Source organism: Euprymna scolopes, chromosome 7 (genome assembly GCF_053919585.1).
Source record: "Euprymna scolopes isolate OS-2025 chromosome 7, ASM5391958v1, whole genome shotgun sequence".
NCBI classification, from domain to species: domain Eukaryota; kingdom Metazoa; phylum Mollusca; class Cephalopoda; order Sepiida; family Sepiolidae; genus Euprymna; species Euprymna scolopes.
The window spans coordinates 59,568,917-59,592,538 of NC_136488.1; the positions used below are offsets into that span (position 1 = coordinate 59,568,917).

Below are 23,622 nucleotides of genomic sequence, written 5' to 3' on the forward strand. Positions count from 1 at the left end.
ATAAAAAGCATTTATCTCCGAAATGCCATGGCCTAAAGAGGGTTTTTTTTATTTAATTTCCTTTTTAACTTTTTCTTACTTTTCTAATGATATAGTAAAGTCATATATAACTTTTATTCCTCCTTTCATTTAATATATATATATATATATATATATATATATATATCCTCTTCTGCCCTCGGAGGGAGGAACGCAAGTATCATTTTGAGGAGATAATCATCATTATGGCTTCTCATTCAGTCCTTGATCCAGAAAGGCATCTTTCAGATTTTTTTTTTTTTTTCAAAACTCAGCATTCTGTGTGTGCATTCATTGAATAAACCTGATTTCTTTCTGAACATTTGATAAGGCATTGAAATTCAAATAAAGGAATCCTTTTCACATATTTTTCATAATGCTTATCGAAAGAAATCACAAAGAATTAACTGAATACAACATTCAACATCTTTTAAAAACCATTCTTTTAATTATTATTTCAAGTTTCTCGTCCGCATAAATCCTTTGAGAGGTTAATTTGACATCGAAACATCTCATTTTGTAAGTAAATATACTTCATACATGCACATATATGTCTATATATGTATAAAGTTATGAAAACATATTTATGGCAATTAAGTATACAGAGGCGTCCTCGTTTCATCCCCTGTAAGGTTATTGTCAGGCTAAAATTCCATGGATGAAATTCGACCGCCTTTGTGTAGTTTATTTGCCATAAAGTCAATTTCATAACTTCCTACCTAGCTATACTCACAGATTAAGCACTGTTAAAATAAATGCTACAAATCGATACATAATATATTATGTATCCTTATAAAATTATGTGCATACACGAAATTATATATATTCCATTGAAACTGTAACGACGTTGGCCTTAAAGTCCGATTGCCCTATAGTTAAATGTGTAACTCGATGTTTGTATGAATAAAAATCTTTATACCTATTAAACAGCTCTATTTATTAGTGAGCACTCTTAAGAAAGGATTTTTTTAGATTTTTACCCTTTGGTTTATATGAGTGGTCAGTAATAAACAGAGCTATTACCAGAACTCTTGCGTGAATTAATAATATATAGTCATCCACATACGGTACTGTTTCGCTGTATCACAGCTCACCAGTGCAGCTAGACTAGCAACTACCTCAAGCTAGGTTTGAAACTCAACCACCTAGACGACAGTCAGTGCTCCTAACCGTTACGCTATTCAGCTGCTGCTAAGATGGGTATGTGAATTAACTGTTCAAACATTCAAAAATATATTTAATAATTACTAACTTTTGCGTGACAGAAAAAAAAAATTATATAAATATATCTACTTGCAAGGTGAAATATCCTCACAGAACTGCCCACCTGTAGAACATTATTCTACTGGCCTGCTTCCGGGTTGAATACAACATGGTAGTCCTCAAATCCAATTTAAACAAGTTCTTGTTGAGCCGTCCCCATAAATAATCCAATTCTACTCAAGTTATAATATACAAATATACATGGGTCTTTATCAGCCACACACATACCAAAACACGTGCCCATACATAATTAATTTAATTCTTGTTTCCCTTTCTTTCTGATTAGTTATACTCATAGAAAAAAAAAACAGATTTAGGTGACAATAAAGCTCCTCAACATCCCAATACTCCACAATCCTCCAAGTGGGGTTCTGATGAATGCTTTCCCTCCTCGGTCTTTCCATTACATTTGTTTGATTTTTCGGAGAGGGGGGAGAGCAGTTAATAGAATTTTCTACTTACTTGGAAGTTTTCGCATGAGTTATTATCAGTAATTGCTCATTGGCAAAAAATAAATAAACGTGGTGTTCCCTAATATCTGAGTGACAAATCTTTCCTGATCTTCAGCACCCTCCAGTTTTTTTCAATAATCACAATTCATTTTGTAATATTGAAAAAGCGACTTACTATATTCGCCTCTGAAATATGGGAAGCAATAAGCCGTCTCAAGGTTCCATTAATTTCTGCACTCTTCCAGTAGAGGTTTGATTGATGCTCTCTCCTCGGTCTTCCCATTTCTTTGATCTTTGTGTTATGCCAGCTAAAATTGGTGCTACAGTTTGTTATCGGAAAAGTGGGATCCGGTTATGTAATTTATTATTATAGTATATATTAGCATTCAGTTATTTGTGTACATTCCTTAGTCTGAGAAATCAGGTGTCCGTTCCAATATATAACACTTGATCTCTAGATGCGATACATACTCGAGCGTTCAACGAAATTTTTCTTATACTTATTAAATGAAATAAAAAAGTGAAAAACATTATTTTTTTTTTATAGTGCTCTGTTTTCATTAGCCATAGTTTTACTACTGCTACTACTAATAATAATAATAATCACCATCATTAAATGTGGGTTTTCACTATTATAAGTCCTCATTATTGATTTCGGATTCTACGTCATATTGAATCAGACAGCAACACATACTTGATTCGGGGAAGGTCAGGCGCCTCCCTGAAGGCTTTTAACTCCGCCCATCAACACTGCAAAAAATTGGTTTTAAAAAATATAATAATTTTAAGGGATTTAATTTCCTTTCTCAGTTTTTTTTTTTATTTTAATTCTCCAGTGGTTGGCAGTGTAGTGTGTTTTTAGCTGTCGAGGTTGGACGTTACAGAATATCTCTGACGACATGAACTCTAGGCCTCTGAACTCGCCTTCTTTCATAGCTAATTGAAATATTCTCATTCTACTACTACTACAAAAAGATAAATAAATACATAACATTAATACAGAAATAAACAATAATATACTCTGAAATCATTAAGCAAAATATGACATGAATAAATGTTGGTTATATTTTGTTTACTTCAATTGATGTTCTCAGAAAATTAAGCTTTTTTTTAGGTGTTAACACTTAATTTCTATATAAGATGCATAGATGGTTGGTTGGTTGTTTTTGTTTTACGGCATATCAACCCTTTTCAGGGTATTTAATGCCGAATCTGGTGATTTTGAAGAAAATTTTAATAGAATATATATATATTTTTTTTTTTTCAAGTCGGTTTCTATTTTACCCATAGTTGGGACCCTAACAGGTACTACCAGTTCGGGCCAGAGTGGACCTGGGAGCAATGGTAATTAAAGGGTGGCTCCACACTCCCCAAAGCCCGCAAGCTGGTACCTCATCATCGGATATAGTTTAACATCATATCCAGGACCAAGATGCATAAATATCCGACTGTTCAATAAATATGCTTCTGTACTTCTTAAATGTTGAGTTAGTGAAGACCCTTAATTTTTCTCTCTTCATTTTTTTTTTTTTTCGTAACAATATTTTTGTCTTCTTTCCATTCAAATTACCATATAATGGGAGGTGAGGTGGTCAAGTGGTTAACAACACTGACTGACAACCTGGGTGTTCCAAATTCAAATCCAGTTCGTTCCACAAAAGTCAACTTCACTTTGGATGTTGGTAACCTTCATGTGGTCTCTCCCGTAAGTACCTCATTAAAGAATGCTAACAAGAAAAATATCGGGGAAACCAATGCCAGCAATAAACGATGACTGTTTTCTTCTACATTTATGTTTTTTTTTTTTTTCTTTATTTTTTTACTTTTTGCCAGCGTTTAAAGATTGGCTAGTGTTTTCGGAAAAAAAAAAAAAAAAAAAGTCACGAAGTTCTCGTTCTGCACCTTCCCGTGGTTTATGTAACCTGTTGGAATATGTCAATGATAACGTAGTCTGTCTTTAAGTACCTAAATTTGTACCTAATGCCTTTGCTAATTGAATTATCTCCCCTGTGCAGATTGGCTGCTTAGAGTTTCTTTGCCTCTGGCTGGCAATCAATTTGCGATAGCATTATTAGTACATAAACTTCACTTTTCATTTGAAGAGTTCTAGTGATTATAAGTCGCAAGGAAAACTGATTGGCCTACTCTATGCTTAAAAAAAGTAAAGGAGTCAACCGTAATTGACGATAACATGAAGGCTCTGTTTTCATTGGCTATTACACCAATGTGTAGAAGACAATGCCACTCTGTTCTCAAGATTACTCCACTTACTCTTGATCTTCACCATACAATGCTGAGTGTTTAGCATGATGGTATCAAGTTTTAGATATGACTATAAGTATTTTTTTTTTTTGCTATGGAAATCTCTACAAACAAGACAAGAAGCCACTTGATGTAAGGAGCTAAAAAGAAAACTTCAAGATCAAAAGCTACCCATGATGGGTGTTAGATGGATAGATTCCAACCCAAAACCAGCAATTCTTCCTCATTTGTCAGAAAAATCGCTGATAAACTAAAGGGCAAAATAAGCAAAGTGAAAGTTATGAGGAAAGTAAACCAAACATCTACTTTTTTAAACTCCGCCAATTCATTAGTAAACATTCTACCATTATATCAAATGGTTTAGTCATTCATCCCGCAAAAATGAGATTCTATTTTTTTAAGCGATTACATCTAAAAACATAAAAAAAATGTTTAATTAAAACAAAATTAAAACATGAAATTAAAATTTAGAGTGGATGATCAGTTTTGCATATAACTTTAACAAAAGCTGATCACCTATTTCGTGGGAGAGAAGTTTCTAGCTACGTATCGTTTTAAGGACATATAACAAAGGCTCAAGGGAATAAAAATCTTTAGTGCATACGCATTTCTCCGAAATAGCCTGAAATAATTGTCAATAATGAAAAAAAATTATCTTACATGATTTTTCTTAATCTTGCCACTAACCCGAAGTCCTTATGGCAACAAGTATCTAATCCCTTTCCCCACCCCACCCCAAAAAAAGAATTGTAATTTTTAAATAAGATTTAACTAAAAACAGTAAACGTTTTCATGTTTAAACTTTAGCTGGTCAGAAAGTGGGTGATTATTTTTTATTAAATTTATATGTTAATCTCTAGCGTTTATATATATTTTGTTTTTTTAATTTTTATCACAAACTTTTTCAGGGCGTTCACACGTAATCCTCTTCCCTCCCTCACTCATTCACTCACACACACACACACAAAAAAAAACAAAAAAGAACAGAATCATTTTTTCTTTTGTAGAGAATAGTAAATGGATAAGGACTAATGAGTTAGTCAGGTGGACAGTCAAACTACTGTAGCAATCGCTGTGCCCGGCCGGAATAAATGCCTGGCAGGAACATTTTACAATGATCACCACTTTGAAACATCTACGCATATGAAAGACACGTAAGAACACAACGTTGTGCTGTGACCACTACACACTTAAAAGGAAAAGAATTAGGTTATGTTCCCCTGCATATGAATACAGTAAACAGGCTGGAACGTTCGAGAAAGCCTGTATATAAAGATTTACCCATCAAAATCAAATCAGTTTTCTTTTCAATTTCACAAGTTTGACATGTGTTTGAGTAAACTATCTGTGGGAGACGTTAAAACCCCCCTCATGGTTTTATGCACGACAGAGTGAGCTTTAATTCCCACTGTGGAAATTCATCACATCAAGCAACAATGTAAATGTCCTTTTAAACAATCTTATTTCCAACTACTGTTCTTATGATGCGAACACGTACACACACATATTCGCTTATGATTTTTAGACTGTTTCGAAAATAGTCACATGTGCTTTAAGCCCTTGTGTGACACTCATATCATAAAAAGCAGTAATATCTAGTCTCGTACTATTCTCACAAAATCCTCACTTCATTAATCCTTCATTATGAAGATTCAATACAAGGAAACACTCATGTTGGAACAATTTAAATTAATATTCCTAACACGTAAATAAATGTTTTATATTAACTCACTAAGTTCGTGTTCTTTGTCGAGTGTCGTTATTTTTCGGGTTTCATTTTCTATTTCTTTATGTAAGGATTTGGATTGGTGAATCTTTTCTATTAATCGGCAATCCCGTTAAATTTACCTTTAATGGTCCCGTGAATACACATTTTACACAACTATGATAATCAGAAATGGTGTAACTTTGGTTTAATTATTTTATGGATGAGATTTTTTTGTTATTTTTGACTTGAAGGTGCAGTATATTCCAATAACTATTTAAAAAGAAAAAAAAACTGTAAAAAATTAGTATACATACTTCAAAACACTGATGTAAATCTTCACATGCAAACTTTTTAGAGTTAATTAACGAATTATTAAATAACAATGGTTATCTCCCTTTAATATGCATTCGTCTAAAGCATTTATCGAATTGAAAAATGCAAAAAGTTTTAGTGTTTTTATCGCACCTAAATTATCATTAAAACGGATTACTATCATTGAAATGAATGAATGTAAGTTTGAAAATACAACATATAGTAGAACCCCGGGATATGGCCTTAAAAATTAGTACTAAAAATACTGTACTTAATATAATACACATGTATATAATCAAATAACATTATAAATAACACCGTAAGGCGAATCTAATATCGTAACCACGGGCCAGAAAAGATCGTATTCGAAATCGTAACTTGAAAAACGTATCCTAGGGTCACCGTATCCCGGGGTTCTACTGTATATCGTACAAACGAAATAACCAATCACAGCTATTTAAATATTAAGTTTCGCATGGGTCCGAATACCGTATACATTAAGTTTTATGTCTGTAGACCAAAAACTGACAGGAGTTTGGTAGGCAATTTTTTTTAAAACAAATGTATATACGCATACTACATAAATATATAGAGAAAGAGGTTTGTTATAACTTTTTTACACAAATATTACGCAAGTATAAATCATGTAGAATATCTGCATGATTATAATTACACGTAATAACTCAAGATAAGAAAACCGAAAAAACTAATAGGGAATTAATTTTTTAAAAAAATGAATGTTTAAAAGAATATGCAAATTAGCTAGATCTTTTGCAGATGAATGCAATTCTACGAACTATATATGTATAACAAAGTTGTATTTTCTTTTTAAATAAATAGAAAAAAAACGGTTTTTAATATGAATAGCAATACACACAAAAAAATAGGAGTATGGATTATTCAACCTTTACTAGGCCGACATGATTGGATTTGTTTGTTTGCGTGTGAGCAGGGTGCAAGGGATATAACTCTTATCGGAATAAAATCGGCGCGTAAATAGTCACGACTGAATTATCGGGATTTCTAGTTTTATGTGACCGTGTATTATTCAATACCACTAATATGGTCTTAGTTCGAATTTTCTCCTATCATAACATTCGTAGGTTAAAAGTGACTTAAAGTGTGTTTTTAAACTTCAAATCCAAATCACAAATAACTTTCTGATTGAATTTTGAAAGTCATAATATATAAATAGGTCTGACCATTTTATAGTAAAATGTTTATTTTTTTTAATTATTTAAACTAATTCTACCTTTGGACATTTTTACTTTGAGTTGGGGAAAGGTCATCAACATTTTTTTTTTCTTTTTAGTTAGATTATTATTTTGAAAATATATTTTTTCAAGCAAAACAGTATTGTCATCTCGAAAATAGAAAATCCAAAAATTAAGAACTTCGATCAAGCAGCTAATTTTCGATCTCCTGTAGCAAATGTCTCCCTGGTTTTTACTTTCGTTTTTCTCGCTCACGTGCCCCAATTCCGAATTCGTTGGTTTTTTTTTTTGTTTTTTTTTGTTTTTTTTACTTTACCAAATCTGTCATCAACAATGTATTGCTGTTTTTTTTGTTTTTGTTTGTTTGTTTAAGTTTGCACAATAAAAATAATGAAATTAAAGCAAAAATCATTTTTCTTATTTCGAATTATTTAATCAAGTAAAAATGTTATTTTTTTACTGGATTACTAAATTTAGAAAGCTTTTCTTTTTTTTTTTTTTTTTCTTATAATATTTTCAAAAAAAATCATAATCGTCGTTTTGGTAGAAAAAAAAAAATCAAGTCCATGAATGTTGGTTCGTTACTACAGATTCGGAATAAGAGCACGTGAGCAAGAAAATCAAAAACCAGGAAGACATCTGCTACGGAGGTACTAATTTGTTTTTACATAAAAGAATGTTTGTGGAAAGTTGCATATTTCATGTGGTCTTCATACTCAGTCGGGATAGCGCCGAAAACAGAAAATTAATTATCTCCCTTGTTTGCGCGATTCTCGCGACAATAATGTTGGCCATCGATTCTTATCATAATGCTTTTTAGTTTTTTTTAAACTAATATTAAGAGCAGCGAGGGCACTTCTACAGAATTGGGACGATATTTTGTAGTCCATAAATGGAGTTTTCAGATTTAAAAAAAAAACAAAAAAAAAACAATGATTTGGACTTTTTTTTTGTCAGTTCTAATAAGTTACAATAGTTGCTTTCAAATTAAGCAGTTGAAATTACCTGAATATTAGTGAATTATCAAACAACTTTAATCGTGTTAACAACTGAAAAATTGCCGCCATCTTCTTTAAATCAAAACGAGAAAATTACCTCCCTTTTGAACTTTGTGTCTTATGATCGTTTCCCTCAAATTCTATTTTTTATTTTCTTTAATAAATGATTTTCTACCTTATATAATTTTTTGGATATAATCATCTTAAAAATGCGAGAAAGACGTAGATACCATTGTTTTCATGTGAAATTCCGTTTTATGATTTCTGTCCCGATTGTGTAGAAGTGCCATATCAGATGTTATGTTCTTACTATCAAATTTCGTCAATTTTTTAATATATTTCTATTTTTGAAAAGTGACATTGATTTTTGCTTAAAACTTTTAAGTTAAAAGAATATATATTTTTTATATCCGCATTAGTTTAACTGTAAATAAACACCTTATTTTTTTTAATGGTAAAAAAAATGTAATTTAGGGGCGTTACTATCTTCGTAATTTAAGGACCAATTTTTGTTAAGTAAAAAAAAAAAGGTATTTCAATTCTTTTTATTTTTATTTTTTTTTCTTTTTTGTTTTGCAAGAACGATTGCTACCCCAGATTTATCCCCCTTTGATTCGGGTTAGGGTCACCGCTATCAGTCTTCATCTGGGTTTGTTTTGTTTTTTCTTGTTTTTTTTATTATTATTATTTTATTTATTTATTTATTTTGTATATAGGTTTTTCTCACTCTCATCGAATGAATTTAAACTACAGCGACTATCATCCATTTCAAATTTTATTAAATTATATTTTTAAGAGACAGAATAAAAATATGGCAGTTTTTCCTTCATTTACGTTTGATATATAAAAAATGAACATCCTTTCTTTGGCTTAGGTAAAAGCAGAGTTTAGTATCTGTTCTGATATGACACTTTATCTCTTCTCTCATCAGTCAGTGAAAAAATCCTTTTCGACTGAGGTAATTTTTTATTTTTGTCCCAATCCAGTGCGTCCCTGTTTGTGGATCTTAATTTTCCTTATATTATAGACAGCCGTTAACTCTGCTCTCATGTGGTGGTAGGTGGAAGAGCGGGCAAGTAAAAATTAATTCAACACCCTCTAAAAATTAAAGCTTTTTATATAAATTTGTAGAATACTTTCTCATAACCAAACTAATCACATTAATTATTTCAGTATTATCATTAAGCACTTGTGATTGTAAATATTAAAAAAGCAATAATGAGCTCATAATTTTAAGAACAGGTTTGTTAGCAAAAAATAATTTTGATGTCTATTTGGATGCAATGTTTATAAAAAATATTTTTTCGATGTTTAAGTAGTGCCCAGTACATAAGAACTTAGTAGTTTATAAGAATTGGACGCGTCTGTGTAGCTTACTTGCCATGAATATATTTTCATGCGATTACTACATGTACGTATATCGAGTCATTTTTTAACTTGAAAAGTTGAAGAGCTATGAAGACAGAAGTGGTAGTATTAAAACAAGCGACCTTTTTGTTCTCCAGAATTTATTTTTCTATATAGACACCACCATTCTCAATGCACTTTTGGCAGCAATTCCATGACACATCTCTGCTTCTGTCGTACATCTATGATTGGCGTTGTTTACTTAAAATCTCGCAGCATTAATATCTGCAATGGAGAGATTAAACTTTCAGGTAATAAATACATAAGTTCAGTCATCATACCAATGTAATTTGCAATCCACTCTGATCCATTTGGACGAAAAAAAAAAAAAAACTAGGAGGCATTACCTTTAAAACTCCACTCATACATTGTACAGTTAGGCATGTGTTTATATGTTTGTATGTGCAAGACTCGCTTGTAAGCTATGTAATCAATCATTATGAATTTTGGGACCCAGCTGCTAATGGTAGTTAATAGGGGATTATACTTCATTTAGTTTCATGCAAAGAGAGTAAAAAGAGTGGAATCCCTTTTTGAAAATTCAGTTATGACTGATTTTTATAAAATTTTAACAATAGATATTAAATAATTAATAAATGTTCCTCAAATTTAATTTTTTTTTTGGTATTTAAAAGGATTTTAGATAGCAGTGTGTATATATATATATATATATATATATATATATATATATATGAGAGTTAGGAGAATAGAGTAAATTAAATTCTATAAGAAGAAAATTATCGGGATAATATAAATCTCAAACTTCATTGGAGCTTATATAGGAAACAATAAGAGTGGAAAATTAAGTCATAAAAACTATATATTGGTGAATATAGAAGGATTCATTTATTTAATAAGGGTATACAAACATTTAGTTGGGGAAAAGAGGGGACTCTTTATACCAAGGTATTTTGAATCCTAATGCTTCTCATCAGAAGAGTAGAGAAGATGCTAGGTAACATAATGGGGATATGACGTCTAGCGTGGGATTCATCAGGAACGAAATAAATCAATGAAAATATTGATGTTGTTAGGGGGGGAATTATATCAAATTCTAAGATAAAGGAGAAGCGTATTACATAAAGTGTAATGTAAAAAGGTGTACAGGGTTTCTAGCATTAGGATTCAAAATACCTTGGCTTAAAGAGTCCCCTCTATCCCCAACTAAATGTTTGTATACCTTTATTAAATAAATGAACCATTCTATATTCACCAATATATAGTTTTTGTGACTTCATTTTCCACCCTTGTTGTTTCCTATATATATATATATATATATATATACACACTGCTCTCTAAAATCCTTTTAAATACCACAAAGAAAATTAAATTTGTGGAACATTTATTAATATATATATATATATATATATATATATGCACGCACATGTACAATAGAGAAATCTTATATATACATTTTTTTTCTTCAGATTTGAATAAAGTTTGATCCATAGTCATTAGACACCAATTAAGCTAAATTCCCTGAAATTTACTTTCTTCTTGAGAGCCTTTAAGCTTATACATAAAATTTTAGACATTTTCTAGAATTAAAATCATTTATACTAGATTTTGATCTTTATTTGGAATAAAGATTCAAGATAAAAGGTTTAGTATTATCATTATATCTTGATTTTTATCTTTGTAAATTGATGCAACATTGGTTTTTGTAGATTTTTAAGGTCACTTTAATTAGCTTCATTTCAGTTATCATATTCACAAAAGAGATAACATCCTGATTATTAACAAACAGAAAGTGAAAGAAAACCTGACGAGAATGGAAAGTTAGGTGATATATAAAATATAAGTAGAATACAGCAAAACAGATTGGTAGAGGATGAAAGTGATTGAAGGTTAGTAAGAGATGCGTTATTTGCAAATTACAGCAAATTAGAATAATTAAAATAGCCATTTTTTATTTTAAAACGTAACTCAATCCCAGAACTAAAGTATGTATTTTATATTATTAAAGTACAATATAAAAAAAAATATATGAAAAAAAACGTCGATGGATTTATCTAAATTCCATACAGAAATGTCAAAATTAACTGATTATTATATTTGCTTTTCTTATAAAAGAAAGTTCTGAAAATAATATTTTTAAATATTGCAGTTTTTTAATGTACTTTTTAAGAAAGACAGTCTTTCCTTATGAGCTGTACCGACTGCGTTGTATGGGATACATTACATTCAAATTTCGTTTGCAAATATTTCAATATTAGAAACAAGTAAGAAAAGCAAAGGGGACTAACTCTTATTCCTTTAGTAAGCTTCTGCTTTTTGGCTAACTATAACATAGTCATCTTAAAATCTAATGTTAATGAATTCCTATTCAACCCTTCTCCTCCTTCGCCTCCTAAATAATCTAACCTTACCCGAGTTCTACCATAACCGATCATGCTGTTACACTATTAACCTAGCACTTATCCTAGAGTGGCCTCCTGGCCTGTATAATGGTTAAGTGGTAACTTCCAAGTAAAAAAATAAATGAATATACAAATATTTCCAAAAGTTAAAATAACAAGTTAAATGAGTTCATATTTGATATAATAAAAGTTGAAATTCAATGTTGAAAGGAATAAAAAGATATATTGGTTAGATAGAATCAAATATCGATTTGTAAGATTCAACGCAAGAAATGGACTGATATAAATGTATATATAGTAAATATGCATTTATGTGCAGGGTCTTTTGATATAAATATAACCTATCTATGGGCTCATAACTTATGAATCAGACGAGAACAAGAAAATTGGATTTCATAAAAGCTGGAATGATAATTAAAACGAGTGTCCATTCAGTAATTTTTTTTTTTTTTTTTTTTTTTTTGTTGTTATAAAATTTAAATTGTGCACAAATGTCCTGAACGTGCATCTCAGCGCCTATAACACATTTTAATGACTGTTATTATATAAAATCATTCACAAGACAGAACGTTCCACTTATGCAATGTTTTGTGATGGCAAACCACACAGTGCACTTTGGAGTGCAGTGAGCTCTTAGTGACTTTGTTAGAGAATAGTGGACTTCATAACTGAACCAGACCATGTCAATAACTCTGATAATATTGATAGTACCACCACATTGCATAATTTTGAAATGTTATTCTATTTTTTATCAACCCTAAAAATAGAGAATATTATCCTTAACATTGCAAAGTTGTTTTTTTTTAATGGGTCAAGTTAATACTGAGACATTGTGCTTTAAATAGTTAATAACCGGGCAACATTAGGTATGCTTGCTAATTGTTTATAGAGAATGAGGTGTTTGACGATATGAAAGTGATCCATTTCTATCTGTTTGTCTGAGGAATTAATTTCTCTGCAAAACACTGAAAAGATCTTTTTAAGGTTTATATTGATGTAAAACTATTTTTCTTGGTCATGAACGTCTTGTTTAAAGGGTTTAACTAGGATTTCTTTTAAGCTCAGATAATTTCCATACATCGCAGACATTTTATTTACATGTTTTCATGTTGCTCCCGCCACTCCACAAACACTTGACTATAAATAATCAAACATCCGCCAACTTTCCTGAAAACTTACATTGCCTTTTCTTCTTCGCAAACACTAATTGCAACGATAATAAGAACGGATGCTTTCACAAGAAACGTCCGTTCATTGCGTGCTTAACGATGAAAATGCTATTTCAAACTTAAGCATTATAGACCAACGAAAATATTTAAAATAACAAACCAACGAAAATGTTTCACCTGATAGACCGATGAAAATGCTATTTCAAGCATAGCCATGATTAAAGGAATGTGACAACATAAAACAATATTATTTCAAACTTAAGCATGACCGGTCAACGGAATTTTTTTTTTAATGACAGAATAATAAAAACATTATTTCAAAGGTAAGCATAACAAACCAGTGAAAATACTATTTCACACAAAAACCTGACAGACCATTGAAAGTGTTGAGCATGACAGGTCAACGAAAATGCCATTTCGAACATGAGCATGACGGGCCAACGAAAATTTGATATCGAACTTGAGCATGAAAAAACTATGACCTGAAAATGCTACTTATAAAATAATGCATTTTTATCTTAAGTGCCACAAGCCAACAAAATAGTTTTTTTACAAATTTAAACAGGATAGACGAAGGTAAATGTTATTTCAAACTTAAGCATGGCAGACCAACGAAAAATGTAAAATTGAATTCATGGTTACAGACCGATTGACAAAGCCTTTCATTGCGATGCATGGACAATATATCTTTAAACGACAAAAAATTCTCATTTCAAAGAAGCAAAAGTCTGCCTATAAATAAGACTTGCATTATAATTATCAGAAAAACTAAAAAAACAAAAGTAAATTTCTGTTAAGCCGAAAAGGAGGAAATTAATCAGTGATGAACATCAGTCCATGCCAAGGAAAGAGGAGTGTTTGTTTAAGCGATAAGTAAAGATGCTGATCATTCGTTCTCCATCACTCAATCGGCGAGATAAGTGTAGCTAAGCAAACATGGTCAGATGAAGCTGGACAACACTTCAAGCCGACATCCTCCCACCCGCACATCTTGTTGTCAACGTATAAGCCTTTGACCCAGCAAAAGTCTGCATCGCAGCCAATATCGGCAGTGAAAGTTAATATGAGCCGACCCACTGTAAGCCGGTTTGACCATTAAGTTAATGGTTGGAAAGCCTCTTCAGTCGCTGCCAGATGGACGCAATAAACACCAATTAAGTGCAATTATCAGATTGTAAGGGCTTCCGTTAAGTCCGGTGATGTTCCAAAAGGAGAGGAAGGTGTGATTTCAGGCGACTTTGAGTGTCAGGTTAATTTGGTTTACCGAAGTGAGTTTACCCATCACCCCCCCCCATATCCTCAGCCCTTGCTTACCCTCGATGCTGTTTACCTCGACCACAGAATGTTTTTCTGCTTGTGAAATTTTGTTGGTAAAGAAAGATCAACAGTGTATGATTGCTGTTGAATTTGTAATGGTTAGCAGGACAGGAAGATAAGCCATAGAATTACTTCCGTTTTCCGTGTTTGAATTATTAGGGCTATTGTTCTCATCTTGAGTGTTATTTTCACAACATTTCGAACGATGTGATATCCATCCTTCTTCAGGTGTATTTTGTTGAATGGAACCCTTTATTTAATCCACGTGGGTAGCAGGTTCTTATTCTGTCAGCCATGACTGGATGGAAGTCCTAAAGAATTTGCAGTAACCAGCAACGAAGCCTTTATATAGACTTGCAGATAAACTACTTGATAAAATTTAGTTGCTACCGACACTCTTCTGGAGGCTGAAGATTGAATCTTCATCATAGGCGATACTAAGAATACAATTGCAAAATTCTACTCTATCATGTCTAATGAAATGGATTTAATAAAGGGTTCCATTCTAAATTCCGTACAGATTGCGGAGTTTAACTGAAAGATTCTCGAGCTTGGCAAGATATACCTGAAGAAGGTCGGAGATTACGTCTGCCGAAATGTTATGAAAAAAAGCAATGAAAATGAAAAGAATAATCCAAATAATACGAATTATTAATTCAGAAACACTTGTTTTTTGTTGTTGTTTTTTTGTTTTCTGAATCATACGTGCTGAAAAATTATCGAAAACGAAAAAAACAATGCACACTCTATTCAAAAACGTTCATTACACATCTGAGAACAAAACTCAAGGGGCTGTCCTTCTATTATGTTAACACACGTGTGGATTAGCAACTTGTACGAAAATAGTTGCTAAACAAACATGCTTCCCGACTAACCCAACAATCAGCAAACTCTTCACCTTCACAGTTGAGGCCTTTAATAGTTTTGTCAATTTGTTACAGTCAAATCTCGTTCATGAACGTCTCGGAATTGGAACAATTCGAATTAAAAAAAAAAATCAAGTTGGAAATGTTTTGGTTTTCTTACAAAATTTCAATTTGTGCACCATGCTGGCAACAACAAAAACATACCGAATGATGAAACGTTAACAGTTCTATGCATGGTTGTCACTTCTGCTTTATTTAATCCACATTTTTTTCTAATAAATCTGAGTTTTTTTTTTAACCTGAGTTTCTTTCTTTTTTTTTTAATTAGGAAATATATATTTTAAATATCTGTTAAAATTTCGAAAAAAATGACAAAATGAGTTCCAAAATGGTTAAATAATCTTAATTCATAAAAATTAAAGTAATACATTTATTTCAAAATAAAGTTTTATATTATACATTAGTTAGTATTGAAAACCATAATATAACTGATGCTTAACAATTTTGTATATTAACCCGTTAAATAGCGAAAAGATATATAATATGTAAATTATATATCTATCTCTACATTTATAAAATAGACGATTTTCCCCTCTAAGCAAAAAAAAAAAAAAAAAAAAAAAAAAAAAACAATAAAAATACAGATGCCGCATAAATTCAATACGGTCACGCTACCTACCAGTATCTGTTGGATATTTTATTCAATATAGTAAATTCCTATATTTCAGAGAAACGTCACTCTCCCAAACAAGTCATTGAAAGGTGGTAGCAGGATACTTGTTCATTATTTTCTCCTCCACTCTCTCGGCGAAACTAGGAACTTTTATACATTTGCTACATTTTTTCACAACCGCGCCGTTCACATTTACTTTCTTATTCTCTTAATTTAATATTCATGCTTTCAGCTACCCTACATAAATACGAACCCCTCCCTTCACAATTCATTATTAAGTTCCGGTAAATTTGATTGGCTGTTCACATACGTTTATCTGATTAAGAGAATTTCGACCACTTAAAAAATCCTATCGAGAACTAAATATCGCGTTAACAACGCAATAATTTCTACTTTAATGAACGCCGCACAATAATATGTACCTTCATATGTTTACTTCCGCCTCGATAAAAGAATCCAATATTAGAACTGGCATTTCCAAAAAGAAAGAAATTCTTTTTTATCTTATCGCCATTTTCGTCATCGCAGTCGTCGTTGCCGGTGAACCTATTGCAATATAAAAACATAAATGTTATTACATTATGCAAGAGATGATAGTCGAGGACTTTCATTCTTCATTCTCACATTTCCAGTTCTAAAACATTACAAAAAAATAAACATCCTATTTCGGTCACTAAAATTATTTCATCTATGGTACACATTACATATTTTTCTTAATATATATGTGTCCAGTATTTACGCGCTTATTACTTAAGAAAATGAGTACTTATGCAGAATACGGACCGTGCTAAAATAATAACGTCCTTATTTAAACCCCCATAATTAATATGGGAGGTGATAACTTTTTTTAAACGATTATGTACATTCAACTAACATTTTAATACACAAACAATGTGTGTGTGCGTGTGTGTGTGTGTGTGTGTGTGTGTGTGTGTGTGTGTGTGTGTGTAATTTGTCTTACAACTACATTTTCAATAAGAAATTAATCGAACACTTCATAAGCGAATCTGTCACTTCTAGTAATTCCTAAGGCGAAACTATGTACATTAAATCCCCATTTAAAAATTATTACATTCATTCATAGCAAAATGCCTTTCCATCACTTCTTACACTGATAATTACGTAAGCATGAAGCACTAAATTTTATAGGTAAAAATAATATTGTTTAAAATAGAGCCTTATAACACAGGTGTGTGTGCAGGTGTATGAATTTTATTCTTCCTAATACTTCTTATCTGTAACAAATTACTCTAGTCTATCGTGATAAGTAACCCTGTCCGCTTCTAGATCGAAAATATTGGTTTCACCATAAAAATGCTGAATGGAAATAAGTTTTTAACAATTTTGAAAAATATAGAAAATAGAATTTAGCGAAATAGAAAATAGAATTTAGCAAATAGAAATAGAAATTAGAATCTAGCAAATAGAAATAGAAAATAGAATCTAAGAAATAGAAAATAGAATCTAGCAAATAGAAAATAGAATCTAGCAAATAGAAAATAGAATCTAGCAAATAGAAAATAGAATCTAGCAAATAGAAAATAGAATCTAGCAAATAGAAAATAGAATCTAGCAAATAGAATCTAGAAAAATAGAAAATAGAATCTAGAAAAATAGAAAATAGAATCTACCAAATAGAATCTAGAAAATAGAATCTAGCAAATAGAAAATAGAATCTAGCAAATAGAAAATAGAATCTAGCAAATAGAAAATAGAATCTAGCAAATAGAAAATAGAATCTAGCAAATAGAAAATAGAATCTAGCAAATAGAAAATAGAATCTAGCAAATAGAAAATAGAATCTAGCAAATAGAAAATAGAATCTAGCAAATAGAAAATAGAATCTAGCAAATAGAAAATAGAATCTAGCAAATAGAAAATAGAATCTAACAAATAGAAAATAGAATCTAACAAATAGAAAATAGAATCTAACAAATAGAAAATAGAATCTAACAAATAGAAAATAGAATCTAACAAATAGAAAATAGAATCTAACAAATAGAAAATAGAATCTAGCAAATAGAAAATAGAATCTAGCAAATAGAAAATAGAATCTAGCAAATAGAAAATAGAATCTAGCAAATAGAAAATAGAATCTAGCAAATAGAAAATAGAATCTAGCAAATAGAATCTAGAAAAATAGAAAATAGAATCTAGAAAAATAGAAAATAGAATCTAGAAAAATAGAAAATAGAATCTAACAAATAGAAAATAGAATCTAACAAATAGAAAATAGAATCTAACAAATAGAAAATAGAATCTAACAAATAGAAAATAGAATCTAACAAATAGAAAATAGAATCTAACAAATAGAAAATAGAATCTAGCAAATAGAAAATAGAATCTAGCAAATAGAAAATAGAATCTAACAAATAGAAAATAGAATCTAACTAATAGAAAATAGAATCTAGCAAATAGAAAATAGAATCTAGCAAATAGAAAATAGAATCTAGCCAATAGAAAATAGAATCTAGCCAATAGAAAATAGAATCTAGCCAATAGAAAATAGAATCTAGCAAATAGAAAATAGAATCTAACAAATAGAAAAATAGAAAATAGAATCTAACAAATAGAAAATAGAATCTAGAAAAATAGAAAATAGAATCTAACAAATAGAAAACAGAATCTAGAAAAATAGAAAATAGAATCTAGAAAAATAGAAAATAGAATTTAGAAAATAGAAATAGAAAATAGAATTTAAAAAATAGAATTTAACAAATAGAAAAAAAGAATCTAACAAATAGAAAATAAAATCTAGAAAAATAGAAACAGAAAATAGAATCTAGAAAAATAGAAACAGAAAATAGAATCTAGAAAAATAGAAACAGAAAATAGAATCTAGAAAAATAGAAACAGAAAATAGAATTTAGAAAATAGAATCTAAAAAAAAATAGAATCTAGAAAAATAGAAACAAAATAGAATCTAGAAAAATAGAAACAGAAAATAGAAATAGAAAATAGAATCTAAGAAATAGAAAATAGAATCTAGTAAAATGTAAATACAAAATAGAATTTAAATAGAAACAAAATAGAATCTAGCAAAATTGAACTAAATATTTAAACTGAAGTTCTTTGTTCATAAATTCTCTGCGGTGATTTAAAAATAACAATTCGATTACATATCAGGATATATTTTATTTATTGTAGTGTGATAACATAACTTAAAGTCTACAAATGAAAACTAAGTTCATTAAAGTAAAGATTCAAGCAAACTTGATGAGAACAAAAGATTCTTGCAAACATATTTACTATTATCGTTTTTTGTCTCCGGAACGTTAAATATATATAATAGAGTAAGTTTTCCCACTGCTTCTTTGGCCAAAATGTACATAATTAACACTGCCAATTAATTAATTTCTTTGAATTACATAATCAGAAAAAAACTGTTGATTGGATTATTAAAATCAGAGTGAATCGGAGGAGTTAACCTCCTCACAGTCGTAAGTCCTCTTTAGTATTATTTGCCTCTTTCTTTCTCTCTCTTAACAATACTCTCTTCCTCTTCGTACATTCGTCAATATTTTCTGCCTCCTCGCACTCTTTCCTAAATACTCTATTCCCTCCCCCCACCATGCCTTTCTTCTCAATTACGTCTTCAATCTCCACTACCTCACCTCACCCATATCACACTATTGCCTTCCCTCGTCCAATTTCTTTATTTTTACACTCTCACCTCTTCTTCGAATCCTTTTCTCTCCTCACTCCCTTTCTTCTTCTTCCCTCTCGCATTTTTCTTTCACTTTCCTTTTTCTTCTCCTTCCTCCTACACTTTTCTCAAACTTTTCTTTCCCCTCTCATTCACATCCTCTCCTCAACCTCCTCCCATCCAATTCACTGTCTCCTTCCAACCCACAATTCCTACTTCATGCCAGGTTTGATTTAAATAAACAAAAAAAAAAGAAACTAATGAAGCGTTCAGTAGAACAATGCTTATTAGATTAAACCGAAATCAGTTCGAATCCGCAAAGCAACCCTTTTTAGTGAATGACATTTTTATCCAGTGAAACAGATTGAAGACTCTAAAAACAGAAAACACTCGAAATTTTCGCAAAGAAAATAAAAACACAAATTAGTCATTGTCATGATTAACTTTTGTACTTGCGTTCGTTTTTATTGTTTCGGGCGATTCGTTCATCAGCCTTCAGCGAAAATCTGTCATTCGCTAAATATTTGGCGATCCTCGTAGCATAAAATAAGAAAGGGTATTTACTTCAAACTTCGAGATGAGTGTGTAGTAGTGCTTAAGGTCCCGTTACGGGCAAAAAAAGAAAAACAATATGACGGCCGCGTCGGGTTCACGCGAGATAATGTGAAATCTCGTTACTCCTTTACAAATAAGATGGTGTAGGCTTATATAAAAATGTTGTTAGAGAAAGAAAAAAAGGGGGGGTTGGAGTTTGAGTTTGGACCACAGTGTAAGCGTACTGAGGTGCGACGATTTTAACCGCAAAAACGAAAATCACAATATTCTACCAAAAACGGCGTGAATTGAACGATAAATAATAGAATTTCTATGAACTGCCCATCTGTAGTAAACGTTATCATAATATTGCTTCTGTGAAGATTACAATATCGTCATCTTCAAATCCAATGTCGTAAACAGTTTTTACTTGCCTCTTTTTTTCTTTTTTTTTTATTATGTCTTTTTTATGTGTGTACGATAAAAAAAATTTTCCAATCAAAGGTAAATAACGAATACAGAGTTCTGTCCCTTTCTTTTTAAGACTGTGGCATTTCAATATAAGTTAGAACCGGACAAAGTTTTCTGGAAAGAATTAAATCAAATTCTATTTATTTTTTTAACATGCTGCTACTAATTTTATAGAAGGAAAGCTATCGATGGCAAAAATGGAGAAAAAGGATCAACTTTACTTTATATATGTGATTGTGACCTTTTTAAGTAGGTAAAATTATGAATTCTTTAATTAACCGTAACATTTTCAGAGTTTGCTGATAAATATTATTTAAAAAGCAGAATTTAAAATTAAAAAAAGAAGAGTTTATCCTGAAATATAAATGCCTTTAAAAGACAACACAGGTAATGGTGAAACTTCAGCAGAGTTTGATTATTTAAGAGGACGACCGTTCAACAAGTTATTGGTCCCCCGACAAAAGGACGCAAATTCATCATTGTTCGTTCGTCTGTCTGCACTTTTCTCAATAACTACGCCTTGTAATTTTTTGAAATTTTGCACAAACATTAAACATGATATGAGTAAAAAAAGTAACAGAACGGATTTTTCGGGAAAACTCCGGTTGCACCGCAGGGATGCCTTTCAAGTTAAAATTGCTAAAATTGACACTTTTGTGCTTATTAAAAAAATTGATGCCTTGGATTTTTTTATAAAACTTTCTGAAAAGTTGTAACTAACTGATTTCTATATAATTTTGTTTGTCTATACTTCGCGATAACTCTTGGGTGTGCCCCAGGGGCTCTTTTGGGGCTAATAAAAACTCTATTTTGGGGACTATTTTACCATATTTGTCCAAAATTTTCTGTGTATGTGTATTTAGCAGTTTTGCATGTTGCTGAACTCAAATTTACATATGTTAAGGTCTAAAACCGCACCGTCTGTTCATTTTCACCAGGATTTGACGTCCCCTGGGGACTTTTGGGGCTAAAGGGGGGGAAGTGCTTAACTTAGTTTTTTTATGCCTCGTTCATTGTGCACTCACAGGGGGTCATGCATGCTTCACTTGTTTACATTAGATTTGAAAACGACAATGCTATAGTCAGCTAAGAGGCAACCCAGCGGTATTGTGTTCCACAGATGGACAGTTCTGAGACAAACATTTCTCGTGGAATTTTCGTTTAGTTTAAGGCACCGATGTAGAGTTGGAGAAGTTATTGGAAGTTGCTGTAACTAGACGAGTATCTTATGAATCGTTTGCAGGAGTGGGGGGGTCTATAGATTGAAGAGAAAAGAGCCATTTTGTCTAAATTGACTGGGCACATTTGTATTGGAATAAAGTATTGCAGTTGATATGTCACCGTTTGAACTCACTAAAATAAAAAGAAAAAAAGATTCCCGTTCGCCTGTCTGACCTTTATTGCTTCTTTCATGCAAATGCGTCCACTATAGAAAATACGCATTTTAGCGCATGCGCGTTGGTGTCTCTGCAAATGGCGAACTTGCAACAGGCAGATGCACATGTTTGATAAAATATTATTATCCGCCCGCCCCCACCCCTCCGGTCACTTTCACATTTACTGTTATTACAGAAATTAAGTTTTGTATTCAGTTCTCTATTCCAATAAAAGAAAAAATGACGACGGTTTGGAGTTGCTTGAATTTCTTTACACTGTAGATAGATGGCAAATCTCAATTTTCAGCTTCATAACAATATGGAAAAAATTGTCAAAAAGGTCGAGCTTATGTTGACATTAAATCAGCAAGACATTTGTCATCAGCTCTCCAGCTATTTAAAACTGTATAGGGTTATGATGAGACGAACTTCAGATTCGCGCCATCGGTCTGGAACCCCATATTTCTCGGAACATTAACCGCCTGAAAAGCGTTGATAAGTGTGCAACCAAGCGAATATCATCAACCAGACACCTGTTATAAACGGAACGCCTTTTCTCTGAGCTTAGATTCATTGAAGCTCTGACATTTAGCAATCGACTTGGTTATTAATTTTATGGTTGCTAACCATATCGTCAACAACCTTTATGATATCCATGTCTAACATACGCCGACATGCCTATGAATTCAGAAAACAGCACAGCTCTTGACTTTCGGAAGCTTTTATTTATGCTCAGAATTACTGAAGCATGAAAAAAAACAAAAAACAAGCACCTGTGTCAATTATCGACTGCCAGGTCACTGCATCCTTTAAAATCTTTAGCTTTTCAAGTTCGTATCATTTGGATTATTCCGACTACTGTTCCCATCTTCAGTGTTATTCTCACAACGTTTCAACCAATGTAACCTCCGATATTCTTCAGATGTATCTTGTTGAACTCTGAAATCTTTCTCTCAAATTCGGAAATCTGCACGGAATTTCGAATGAAACTCTTTATTTAATCTAGAAAGGTAGCATGCTCTCGTTCCATAAATCATGACCGGGTAAACGTTCTAACTAATTTGCAATTGTGTTCTGGGCATTGAAACTTTCAGCTTCCAGAAGTGTGTCACTTATAACTGAATTTTACTAGGTACTTTATCTGTTACGCCATAATTCCTTGTGAGTTTGCAGATAAAGTACTTGTGAGAATTCAATTGTAAATGACACTTTACTGGAGGTTTAAGGTTCAATCCTCAGTGCTGGCGATACTCATAATACAATTGCAAATTATTTGGGACTTCTAGTTGATCATCACTGACGGAACGGGAACATGTTATCCATGTAAATTGAATAAAGGGTTCCGTTCAACAAGATATACTTGAAGAAGGTCGGAGGTTGCATGGGCTGAAACATTGTGAAAATAACACTCAAGATGAGAACAGTAGTCCTAATAAATCAAATATGAAAGAAGTCTTTCTATGCATCCCCTTCTTGCCCTGCTGACCATTATGAATTCGACAGCAATCCTACGCTAGATTTTTCTTTGCCAACAAATTTTCACAAACAGAAAAACATTCTGTGGGCGAGGTAAACA

At 31.6% G+C, this 23,622-nt stretch overlaps 1 protein-coding gene and 1 long non-coding RNA gene across 7 annotated transcripts in view; one reads left to right on the plus strand and one right to left on the minus strand.

Annotated features, from left to right (window-relative positions):
* LOC145279748 (heparan sulfate glucosamine 3-O-sulfotransferase 5-like) overlaps positions 1–23,622 on the plus strand; it is a 699,453-nt gene that overhangs the window by 621,176 nt on the left and 54,655 nt on the right. The window lies entirely within an intron of this gene.
* Positions 15,781–23,622, minus strand: part of LOC145279750 (uncharacterized) — a 166,428-nt gene continuing 158,586 nt past the window's right edge. Inside the window, exon 2 of the long non-coding RNA XR_013868444.1 lies at positions 15,781–16,565. This is a non-coding gene — a long non-coding RNA (uncharacterized LOC145279750). The remainder of the gene's footprint in view (positions 16,566–23,622) is intronic.